The following is a 13,311-nucleotide window of genomic DNA, read 5'->3' as shown; positions in this document are numbered from 1 at the left end:
AGAGTTTGGACTTGTTCAGGTTGTGGGGGAGTTTTGGCACCATGGGCAGGATCAGATTTACCAGGGAAGAAGACTGGTCTCGGGAATCCAAGCCAAGTTTGGGGTGGGGACAGCCAGGATACAAGGCTGGTCTCTGGTTTGTAAAGGCAAGTTGGGGGCTGAGAACAGCCTGTGAAGGCTGTAAGAAACTAGACTGAAGAATTGAGCTGGTCTGGGTGCAGGGGATCAGGGCACAGTGGGCTAGTCTGGACTAAGAGGGTAGTCTAGAGATCTAGGGTGCTGAAAGCATGCCTGTGCCCAAGGCTAGAAGGACAACAGGATGTGGGGTCAAGGAGTTTGGATTTGCTCAGGTTGTGGGGGAGTCAAGGCACAGTTGGGGATCAGACTTACCAGGGAATAGGCTGGTCTCTGGAATCCAAGGCAATTTGGGGGTGGGGACAGCCTGTGAAGGCTCTCGGAAACTAGATTGAAGAATTGAGCTGGTCTGGATGCCGGGGATCAAGACACAGTAGGCCAGTCTGGACTAAGAGGGTAGTCCAGAGATCTGGGGTGCTAAGAACAAAAGTAGACCTGTACCCAAGGCTAGAAGGCGAGCATGATGTCATATTATTTTGAGATAGCGTTTCACTAAGTTGCTTGGGTTGGCCTTGAACTTGCCTGCTCTGTAGACCACTCAGGCCTTTAATTTGCAGTCCTTCTGCCTTAACTTCCTGAGTAGCTGGGATTATAGGCCTGTATTGCCAGCCTGGTGAGTCATATTTGCAAAGACAGAACTTGGATTTTTTTTTCCTTCTAGTTATTGTTTCATTAGTTTACAAATGAGAAAATAGTTTAAACTGTTAGACTACTCACAAAGGCACAGCCAGGACTGCGTGTGTGTGTGTGTATGTGTGTGTGTGGGGGAGGTTAATATTTATTATTTTTAAATTTTATGTGTGTGCGTGTATTGCCTACATGTAGGTAAGTGCACCCATGTCATGCAATGCCCGTAGAGGTCAGAAGAGGGTATCGGATCCCCTGGAATTGAAGTTAAGGACAGTTGTTTGCTGCCATGTGGGTGCTGGGAATCGAACGTAGGTCCTCTGCAAGAGCAGTCAGTGCTCTTAACTGCTGAGCCATCTCTCCAGCCCCTGCTCTCTCTTTTTTTTAAGATTTATTTTATTTTTATGTATATGTGACTGTATGAATGTATGCCATGTGTATGCAGGTCCCTAAGTAGATCAAAAGAGGGCATCAGATCCCCTGCAGCTGGAGTACACGAGGTTGTGAGTCACCTAACATGGGTGCTGGGAACAGGACTCTAGGCCTTTGGAAGAAGAGTATGTGTTCTTAATCACTGAGCCTAGACTCAATCTCTCTCTCTCTCTTCATTGTTGTTGTTTTTGTTTTAAAGTCTCACCATATAGCCCTAGTTAGTCCAGAACTCACTATGTAGACCAGGCTGGCTTCGAACTCACAAAGATCAGCCTGCTTCTGCCTCCCAAGTGCTGGGATTAAAGGCGTGTACCACCATGCCCAGCCAAGAATGCCTTCTCTCTTAAAGGGTTAAAACCTCAGAAATATTTTTTTAACTCACTGGAAAATAACTCCCACATTCCAAAGGGTGAGAAGGAGACTATGAAATCATTCTGAATGAATTTGTTCAACAAGGGAAGAGCCGGCTCGTTTTCCATGTGAGCTGCCAAGTTCACCAGCAGTATGGTATGTGTATATGGGGGGGTTGTTACCCTTAACTTTTCACATGCCCTTCTTAAACTACATTCTTAGGAAAATGAAAAATCCCATTTGGAGATCAAATTTTTCAGATGGATTTAATTTATATACCATTTGACCTAGTCAATCAGACCCGGCTGAGGAGATGGGTTTTTTCCATTATCCTACCCTGAGCTTTGTATAGGAATCTTCTAAGTTACAGAAAGTCAATTTAGCAAAGGCTGCATCTCATGTGGGTTCTATCACTAATTACCTTGGGGTCGCACTAAATGGTTCTTCTGAATGATAATTATGTTGCAAACTCTCTGTATCATTGTCTAATATAACCTTCTAAAATCTAGATTTTCCCCTGAGTCACTGGTCACTGAATCTGTCCCCAGAGAATCAGATGTCAGACCCTGGCATGTTGTGGCTTTTTGAATATCCAAGAGTGAGGCCCAGCAGGGCCAGGAACAGGCAGCACAGAGCTCTCTCTAGAGATCACACCTTCTCTCCTAAAATAGAGCTAGTGTCTTAACCTTTGTGGTTCGGCCTCTTTTTTCCTCCCCCTCCGCTAATTCCTGGACAGTACAAATGAAAGAGCTTACATGGTCATAACCTGAATCCTGTCAGATTTAACAAGATATTGCATCATGATACCCAGTACAACTGCACTGCACACCCTGGGACTCCAAGAAGAGGTTCGACCTGTGTTCTCCCCCTTCAAAGGAGCTGTTGTGAGCTCGCCTCCAGCCACTTCGTCATGTCAGAAGTTAGTTTCTCCCTTTATTAAATCCTCAGCAAACAGGAACTTCCTGGCAGTCAAGTGGCATAGACGGAAGGGATTCAAGTGTTTAAGACCTTGCCTGCGTGTCTTCTCTTACAGATGTCGGCTCTGGAAGACAGAGCCCGTTCAAGCACACTGCTTTCCCAGTCTCCCTGTGCCCTGGAAAACTGCTTCCCACCTGCTTACTGGTATCATCTACCTCCTTTCCCCCCGACCAAAGATTTCTGGGTTGTTTACCAAATCTTGGCACATAGTTAAGTGTTCAGTAAATTTTGGGGCTTTTTTGGACAGGGTCTCACTATATAGTCCAGGCTGGCCTGGAATTTGCTACGTAGAGTAGGCTGGCCTGGAACTCACAGACATCTCCCTGTCTCTGCCTCTAGAATGCTGGGATTAAAGGTATGTGCCACCATGCCTACCTAATAAATATTTTTTAAAGTTTTCGTTTTTAATTATGTTTACGTGTGAGTGTAAGTGCAGTGCCTGAAGAAGCCAGAAGAGGGTGCTGTGGACCCTGGAGCTGGAGTTACAGGCAATTGTGAGCTGTCAAACATGGGTGATGGGACCGAACTTGGGTCCACAGCTGCTGAGCCATCTCTCTAGCCCCAGGTGTTCAGTAAATATTTGTGGAGTAAATAAAAATACCAGATATGGCTACAGTTGACTCATTGGCCAGACTGCTTCTGCCCATATGGATTTGTGGATTTTAGTACCTAAAAAAGTCTGGATTGTGGCACATGCCTCTACTCACTTCACTTAGGAGATGGAGGCTGGAGGGTCCAAAGTACAAGATCATCCTCAACTACCCATTGGCTTCTAGGCAAGCCTAGGCTACTCGAGACCTCATCTAAAACAAAAACAAAAGAAAGCAAAACAAACAAGAGAATTCTGGGGCTATAAATACTTTGAAAGATTATTCAAAACAAGTCCTGTGGCCCAGCGTGGTGGCACATGCCTCTAATCCCAGCAGAGGCAGGCAGAGCTCTGTGAGACTGAATCCAGCCTGGTCTACAGTTCAAGTTCCAGGCCATCTGGGACTACAGAGAGACTCTGTCTCAAAAAGAATCCCCAACAACCCCCCCCCCCAAAAAAAAACCCCACAACCTTGAGGAAAAACCAGTCAGGGGGACTGGAGAAATGACTCAGTGGTTAAGAGCTCTGGTTCCTCTTACAGAGGTCCTGTTCCCAGCACTCACATGGTGGCTAACAACTGATCATAATTCCAATTTCAGGGGATCCAATGCCCTCCTCTGGCCTACACAGGCATTGCACAACACAGGTGCATTTACATATACAGAGGCAAAACACTCATATACATAAAATTTTTTAAATATTTTAGGGGCTGGAGATATGGTTCAGAGCTCTAGCTGCTCTTGCAGAGGACCCAGGTTCGATTCCCAGCACCCACATGGTGGCTAACAACCATCCATAACTTAAGTTTCAGGGAATCCAACACCCTCTTCTGACTTCCACAGGCACTGCATGACACAGGTACACTTACACACATGTGGGCAATACACTCATACACATTAAAAATAAAAGTAAATCTTTTAGAATAAATCTCTTAAAATCCAGAGAGAGGTGCTAAAAAGTATAAAAAGCCATTTGAGGACAGCAGGAAAACTTGTCCTATAAGTGCTAAAATAATTTCTTTTGGTCAAACTAACTTCTGTTAGTTAAATGACACCTCAGTTCCTGTCCCTGGAAGAGAGTTTGATGATATATGATAATTAAGTTCACTAGTGCTGTAGGCTACATCAAAAGATGTGAAATAACACCCATTTTAGGAAGGGATGAACTCTAGGACTGGCAGAGTTATTAGCAAACTGTGTACAGGTCTCCCAGCATTCAGGAGGCAGATGCATAATGATTGAAGGTTTGAAACCAGCCTGAGCTATGTAAGACATTCAGGGGTCCTGTCACTTTTCCTAGGGAAATGCATTCACCCCAGACGGAGCACCAATTGAAGACCAAAGAACCCATCCCCTACAAGTCTAAATTGGTGAAGCAGGAGTTTACAGTAGTTACTTACAGGAACATGTGTGACTCAGAGACAGCTGCATCACCAGAAACAACCCCAACCCCCAGCATAAGTGTTGTGACTCACAGAAGCTGTGTTCCTGGAGCTCCCAGCTCACAGGAGCTCTACTGGAGTCTCCTCTTCCTAACACCTGTCACTACTTATGTAACCTTGGGAAGGGCCTTCACTGTGAGCCTTTTACTTTCTCAGCTTAGGGAAGTCTTCTAGGTTGCCTGGACTTCTCTCTTCCCTCCAGCAGGGAATTTCAGATTAGAAGGAAATGACCACACAACAGCTGGTTACACAGTAAGTTCAAGACATTCAAGTTCGAGTTTGAGTTCAAGGCCAGCCTTGCTTCATAAGACCCTGTCTCAAAATGGTAACAAAAATGTTGATCAAGGGGTTGGAGAGATGGCTCAGCAATTAAGGGCTCTGACTGACTGCTCTTGCAGAGGACCCTGGTTCAATTCCCAGCACCCAGATGGTGGCTAACAACTGTCCATAACTCCAGTTCCAGGGGATGTGACACCCTCTTTTGACACAGCTAATTGCCTTGGCTCGAGGATCTCTTGACAAGAAGTGGGTATCCTGATTGCTACACAGTAAGGGAGGTCCAGCCTGGCTAGGAAAGAGAGACTAGTTTCTCTTCAGATTTTAGTTCTTACCTTGTATTGAGTTCAGAAAGTTAAACCAGTTAATCCACAAAAAGTTCTTGGAACAGTGCCTTATATAAGCCAAGATTTTAATAAGTACTGTCATTAAAATTCTCATCCCATGGGGGGCTGGAGAGATGGCTCAGCAGTTAAGAGCACTGACTGCTCTTGCAGAGGACCAAGCTTCAAATCCCAGTACCCACATGGTGGCTAACAACCGTCTGTAACTCCAGTTCCAGGGAAATCTGATGCCCTCTTCTGACCCCTGTAAGCATTGCACAACACAGGCATACCTACCTACATGCAGGCAATATACTCATAAAAATACACATAAAAATAAAAATAATAATAAAATATTTCAAAATTCTCAACCCAGGTCCTAGGAGATATGAGTCTTCATTGCTATTGGACCAATCTCCAGAAGGAAACGTATGCCTCTTCATTAACATATTCATTACCTCTTCATTAAGCTCTACTAAGGAAGCAGGAATGTAGTGAACACTAACTATGCTACAGGAAGAAAGCACTCTACACGCACCCACTCCCCACAAAAGCTCTAAAAATGATTACCTACATTTTACAGATAGGGACCTAGGCTCACAAAGACCAGCTCAGGTAAAGCCTCAAACTGTGGAAAATGGCCGGCTTGGATGGTAAAAAGTAAGTGTCTCATTCTTGGTCCTTATTCCATTCATAGCTATCCCAGTAAAAAGTACAAATCTCAAGTTCCTTATCCATGGGCTTATGTAGATTCTCAAATACACTGAGCACTCTGGCTTCCTCAGCAAAGCCAGGACATTAAATTTATTTAAATTAATTAATTCATTTAAAAATTTTATTTATTTGTTTTATGTGTATGAGAGTTTTGCCTGCATGTATGTAAGTGCACCTGTGTTGTGCATTCCCTACAGAGGCCAGAAAAAGGCGTCCGATCCCCTGGAACTGGAGTTATAGACAGCTGTCAGCTGCCATGTGAGTGCTGGGAACTGAACCTGGGTCTTCTGCTAGAGCATCCAGTACACTTAACCTCTGAGCCATCTCTCCAGTCCCTAATTTGTTTATAATGTAGACAAGTTCACTGAGCTTTGTGTTCCTTTTGTGACCTGGCCATATGACCTTAATGTCTTGTGCCCCTTCATTGCCCTTGACTCAAAATAAGTATGCTTGTTTACATATAAAGCACTGCAAACAGCCATTATCACATTGCAAGCAGTGAGAGAAATTGACAAATCTGTTTATGGTTGTATGTGTGTATGCTCTACTAAGTCAGAAGAGGTCAAAAGAGACATGATCCTCAGACAAGGGTCTGATTTTCACTTTTCATGCTAGAGAGGCTGTTTTCAATACAATAATTAGTGAACCCTTGTTTGAGAAAGCAGTTCAAAGAGAAATCTGAAGGAATAGGTTCTTAACAGTTCAGGTCCGATCTTGGCTTTAAAAATGGATGCTAAGTGTCTTTATTTAAGCATCACTGTAATGTGGCACCTTATGGTAAATGCTACATGTGTGTATAGAGGGGTGTCGTGGTTTCTGAGTCTGTCTTTGTGTGGGTTCCAGGGATCAGACTCGGGTTTTGGGGCTCGTATGGCAAGCTGTCTATCTCTCGGTTCAACTCCCTTAATCTGCTTTTGTCAGAGTATTTTATCACAGCAACAGAAAAGAAACAAAAACATACAGACTGGCCTCAAATGCCATCTCCATATGTCAAGAATGGCCTTGAACTTTTGAGCCTCCTGCTTCCACCTCCCAAGTACTGGGGTTATACACAGATGTGCCTCCCTTGTCCAGCTAGTCAGTCATGTGCCAGTGTGTGCCCTACATGGGACTGTGTCCTGAGACAGAACCTTTTTTTTATATATTTTATTTTTATTTTTATTTCATGTGTATGCCTGTATTGCCTGCACGTAGGTAAGCGCACCCAAGTCATGCAACACCCACGGAGGACAGAAGAGGCTGTTGGATCCCCTGGAACTGGAGTTACGGACAGTTGTTAGCGGTCATGTGGGTGCTGGGATTCAAACCTGGGTCTTCTGCAAGAATAGCCAGTGTTCTTAACCACTGAACCATCTCTCCAACCTTTTTGAAGTAACAAAATGGCTTTTTACGAAACCCTCATGGGCCCAGGGAATCTGACATCTTAAGATTCAAGCTCATGCTAAACCAGACATGGTAGCTCATGCCTCTATTCCTAGCACTGGGAAAGCAAAGGTAGGTGGATCTCTGTGTTTGAGGTTACCCTGGTCTACATAGTGAATTCCAGGTCAGCCAGGGATGTACAGTGAGACTCTGTCCCAAAAAACCAAATATAGGCCAGGTGTGGTGGCACAGGCCTTTAATCGCAGCACTTGGGAAGCAGAGGCAGGTGGATCTCTGTGAGTTCGAGCCCAGCCTGGTCTACATAGTGAGTTCCAGGCCAGCTGGGGCTACAGAGAGATCTTGTCTCAAAAAAGACCAAAAATAAATAAATAACAACAAAACCCCAAAATAAATAAATGAATAAATACATAGATAACTAGCTAAATAAAATAAAACCAGGAGCCACTAAGATGGTAAAGGTTGCTACCAAGCCTGATGACCTGAGTTCAAGCCTGGAACTCAGAAATTCACATGGTGGAAAGAGAGAACCAGCTCCTAAAAGTTGTCTTCTAACCTCTGCACATGCACTGTGATACCCATATGATTCTCTCTCTCTCTCTCCTCTCTCTCTCTCTCTCTCACACAAAATAAGTAGAAATGTAATGTAAAAAAACTCAGTTCTAGATTTAAAAAGAGAAAACAAAAGGAAAAACAAAACTCATATTGTGCATGGAGGTACAAATCTATAAACTAAGCACTCAGGTAAGTTAAGGCAGCAGAATTTCTGGGCATTCCAGGCCAGCCTGGGCTACAGAATAAGACCCTGTTTCAAAACCAAACAAACAAAAGTTCAAAATTCAGCAGCTGGAGAGATTGCTTAGCAGTTAAGAACACTGACTGCCCTTGCAGAAGACCTGAGTTTAAAATTCAAATTACATAGGAACAGTAGGTTATCAAAATAGCGTTTTAAAAAGACTTATTTTATTATTTTTAATTATGCATATGGGTATGTGCAGGTGAGCGCAGGTGCCCATTTTGACCAGAGGAGTTGGAGTTACAGTTGATGTGAGCTGCCTGATGTGGATGCTGGGAAATGAACTCAGGTCTTCTGCAAAGGCAGTGTATTATTCACTTTTCTGTTGCTGTCATAGAAGCATCAAGATCAAGGGAACTTGTAAAAGGAAGCGTGTATTTAGTTTATGGTTCCAAGTGGGCAAGAGTCCATCATGGCGGGGAGGCATGGCAGCAGAGATGGCTGGAGGAGGAGCAGACGCTAAGCTCTCACATCTTCAAGCAGGCACAGGAAGCAGAGAGCAACTGGAGATCTGGCAAGGCTCAAGCCTGCTCCCAGTGACGTGCTTCTTCTAACATGACCATTCCTTCTAAGACCTCCCAAAACACCACTACCAACTGGAGACAAAATGTCCGAATATTTGGAGCCTATGGGGAACATTCTCATTCAAACCACCACAATCAGCAATTTCTCTAGTCCCCAAAATATTATGTTTTCTTTTTTAAGATTTACTTTAGTATTTATTTATACATATGTACATGTACCTGTGTGAGTGTATGTACATGTGTTTACAGGTACTCTTGGACGCCAGAGAATCATTGGATCCCTTGGAGCTGAAGTTATAGGTTATGAGCCACCTGATTCAGGTACTGGGTCCTGAATTCTGTTCCGCCGTAAGAGTAACAAGAGCTCTTAACTGCTGAGTCATCTCTCCAGACCCCTATTATAGATTTTGATTTACAAAGTTACAAGAGGGAATTCCAAGACTGGGGCTATGACTTAGTGGTAGAGCATGACTTAGCATGGTCAAATGCAAGATTTAATCCCCACTACTGAAAACAAGCAAACAGACTAAAACTCCAGACATTTATTATGAAAAACACTTTTTGATGCAGGGTCTTTTTTGTTTGAGAAATTTAAAAAATTTTACACGTATTTTTTTAGTGTGTGTGTGTGTGTGTGTGTGTGTGTGTGTGTGTGACAGGACAACTCAGAGGAGCCTGTTCTTTCCCTCTATGTGGGATCAAATTCAGGTCATTAGACTTGATAGCAAGCATCTTTAGTCACTGAGCCATCTCTCTGGCCTTGTTTCAAGGGGTTTATTTTTATTTTCAAAGGTGATTGCTGTGAATTTGAGACCAGCCTGGACTACATAGTGAGTTCCAGAAGAGAGTGGATTATAGAATAATTCCTGTCTAAAAACAAAACCAAACAAAAATTCATTACCAACAACAACAAAAAGCAAACCACCACCAATAAAGCTCTAAAAATAATGCTTGAGGCTAGGGGTATATAGTGTTGTTTCTAGTGTGCTTGCTTAGCATATGCATGAAGGCCTGGGTTTAATCTCTAGCACCTTGAAAACTGGGTATGGTGGTGTGTACCTATAATCTGAGCACCCAGGTGGTGAAGACAGTAGGATCATATGTTCAAAGTCATCCTCAGCTACAGGAGGAGTTTGAGGCCTGCCTGGGATACCTGAGACCCTGTTTCCCAAAACACAAACATAAAACAAAATAAGAATAAAATCAAAAGTACTTTGTGACCTTCTGCAGCTGGGGGAACTGTGATTCTTGTCACAGTTTCATAGTGACTTACTGCTGTGACTTACTCTAAAATACTTCCTTATAAACAATGTAATGTACTTATGTTTAAATTGACTTTTAATCTACCCTCTAGGGGAGATGAGTTACCATTAGAGTCCTATTAGGAAGTCACACTCCAGGGGTGGTTAGTTCTAGTCTGAAGTGCCCTAATCAGGAATCTATACTCCCCAGGTGGATACTTAAGCATTTCAAGGATCTTTATTGAAATTTATACCAGAAGGTTCATTAATTAGCATAAAGGATGTCAGAAATACATTTTCATTGGTGAAATGAATGATGTCCCAGATTCATGGCAAAGCTTCAAAGCCCTGTCACGCATGTGTGGATGCAATGTGTAAACACCTGACCAGAGTGTATGTTCCGCAAGCGCAGAGACTTCTATCTCCTCTATTCAGCCATTCAAACCCAGTGCCGAGAACAAGGCCTGTAGAGGTGGGGTGCAGCCCAGCGGTAGCATGCCGCCCTACTGTGAGTGAGGTCCTGGGTTCAGTAACCCAGTCTGGGAGGAAAAGAAAAAAGTAACAGGGTTGGCAATATGGTTCAGTGGGTAAAGGCGCTTACCTAGCCAGCACCTGAGTTCAGTCCCTGAGACCCACAAGGTAGAAGGAGAGAACCAACTCCTGCCAGTTAGCCATTGGCCTCTACATGTATACTATGGTATGTGCAGTGTCCCCCCACCCTCACCAAATAATAAATAATTTACTTAAAGGAACAGTATTGGGCATACAGTAGACACTAAATAAATCCAGTGCATATGGGGAGCAAGTTGTTTATGTGAGTCCATGTCTACTGCTCCCCAGTGACGTGTGAGACTGTTGCTGCTTGGATATTGCCACAGACATCCCAGAATGCACCAAGCATGAAGATGCTTGGTGGTAGGTTTGAGGACATCGAGAATTTCCTTAACCTTATCTGAATAGCTTCTTGAATGGCTTTTTAACAAACCATTTATTAATGAAAACATGCACATTTGGAAGAATTTTGTAAGCAATGTCATCTATCACCTCAGATCCCAGGTAGGGGAGAGCCAGGCCTGGGGGCATTTGGCCTGTTTGTTACCCCAGCTACTCTGGGGCAGAGGGAGGGGACTAAAAGGCCACTGGAGAAAAGAGGAAGTTCAAGACTAGCCCGGGTAACTTAATGAGACTCTGTCTCAAGATAAAAAGTAAAAAGAGGGCTGAGGATTGAGGTCAGTTGGTGAGTGCTTGTCTAGTGTGCACTAAATCCTCTATTGATTCCCATCACCTAGAAAACCACATGCGGTAGTGCATGCCTATGATCTCAACATTCAGAGCTTAGAGACAGGAGAAACAGGAGTTCAAGGTCATCCTTGCTTATATAAGTTTACAGGCCAGCCTGCATACAAGAGCCCTTAGGTTAAAAAAAAAAAAAAGACCTCAGGGTACAAAGTAAAGAATTATTAACTTGGGTAAAAAGTAAGGTGTCATTTAGAAGAAAAAAAGATGGGTGTGGTGGCACAGGCAGATAATCCCAGCACTGTGAGAACAAGGAAGGTTCAGTCAGGAGAATCAGAAGTTCAAGGTCATCCTCAGCTCCATATGGAGCTTGAGGCCATCCTGGGCTACAAGACTTGGTCTCAGAACAAAAAACAAAATAGTGTCTGGTGTGGTGGCACATGACTTGATTCCCAGTAGGGAATCTCTGTGGATCTTTGATCCTAGCTGGCAAATGTCTATGAGTTTGAGACCATCCTGATCTATATCCTATTTCAAACTAACCAGAGAGACACAGTGAGACCTTATCTCAATAAAACAACAAATCCCCCAAACCAAAAGCAAAACGGTATGAAAAAACCCAAACAACTAAACCAAAGCTCATCAGGCAAACGAGTAGCACAGCCCCGTATGGTCAGCACTTGGAGGTGGAGGCAGGAGGATCAGGAGTTCAAGGTCATCCTCAGCTACATATCAAGTTCAAGCTCAGCCTGAGCTACTTGAGACCCTCTCTCAAAATTAAAAAAAATTGATTGATTTTCTCCCTTAGTGGCTTGCATAGTATCCTCTAGGTACACTGACTAGATTCCAGTGGATGAACTTGCACCGAGGGACATCTGGGTACAAATGCTTGAACTGGATAGAACCTAATATATATGACAGAATGCATGAAATGTGGTGGTGGTGGAGGGCTATGAGGGTCAGGCAGGGAGGAGGGGGCTAAATTTAGTTAAGATCTATTGTATGAAATGCACAAAAAACTAAAAAAATGGAAAAAATTTAAATAAACACGGGGAACTGGAGAGGTGGCTCAGTGGTTAAGAGCACTGGCTGTTCTTGCAGAGGACCTGGGTTCAATTCCCAGCACCCACATGGTGGCTAATTCCAGTTCCAGGGGACCCAATGCCCTCTTCTGACCTCTGTGTCTAATGACACAGGTGCACTTACACACATGTAGGCAATACACTCATTCCCTAATTTCATTACCCTAATGCAGTTATTCTTTTTTTATTATTTATTATTTTTATTTTACGTGTATGAATATACTGTCTGCATGTATGTAAGTGCACCCATGTCGTGCAATGCCCTGGAGGTCAGAAGAGGGCATCAGATTCCCCTGGAACTGGAGTTAAAGACGATTTGTAGCCACCAAATAGGTACTGGGAATTGAACCCAGGTCCTCTGCAAGAGCAGTCAGCGCTCTTAAACCACTGAGCCATCTCTCCAATTCCTAATGCAGTTATTCTTAATATCTTATTTTTCAGTCTTGATATAAATATATGAATGCTCAGTGCCATTTTTCTTTCTTCTTCTCTGAGACAGAGTCTCCCTGTAGCCCCACCTGTCCTGGAACTCACTATGTAGACCAGGCTGGCCTTGAACTCACAGAGATCCACCTGCCTCTGCCTCTCAAGTGCTGGGACCAAAGGCATGCACCACCATGCCTTTATTATTTTATGTGTATCAGTGTTTTGCCTGCATGTATGTAAGTACACTCATGTTGTTGTGCAATTCCTACGGAAGAGGGCATCGGATTCCCCTGGAACAGGAATCACAGATGGTTGTTAGCTGCCATATGGGTGCTGGGAATCAAACTCAGGTCCTCTGCAGGAGCAGCCAGTGCTGTTAACCGCTGAGCCATCTCTCCAGCCCCCCATATATGATCTCTTTAACATGAAATGTTGCAGTGAAGTCTCAAAATGGTTAGGCTAATACTGAAAGATTTCAATTCCAAAGCTAAAAATCATTATTTGGAAAGCTTGCATGAGATTCTTAGAGCTCTTCCAATATTCTCTCTTCATGACTATTTCCTTCAAATGCCAAGTCACTCAGGGGGTGAGGTCATTGTTATTGAGCTTGCTCATCAACAGAAACAAAATCAAGGAACATACAACCGAGGTGCAAAATAGAACTCGGCTGCCAATTTTAGAGAATTTTTTAGGAGCATCTCATTTGCAGTATGACAGGAATTTCAATTTATATCTAAATTGGGTCTGTCCTGGGGGTCAG

Source organism: Nannospalax galili, unplaced genomic scaffold (assembly GCF_000622305.1).
Source record: "Nannospalax galili isolate Female #2095 unplaced genomic scaffold, S.galili_v1.0 scaffold1526, whole genome shotgun sequence".
NCBI lineage: Eukaryota > Metazoa > Chordata > Mammalia > Rodentia > Spalacidae > Nannospalax > Nannospalax galili.
This window is presented reverse-complemented; position numbering follows the sequence as displayed.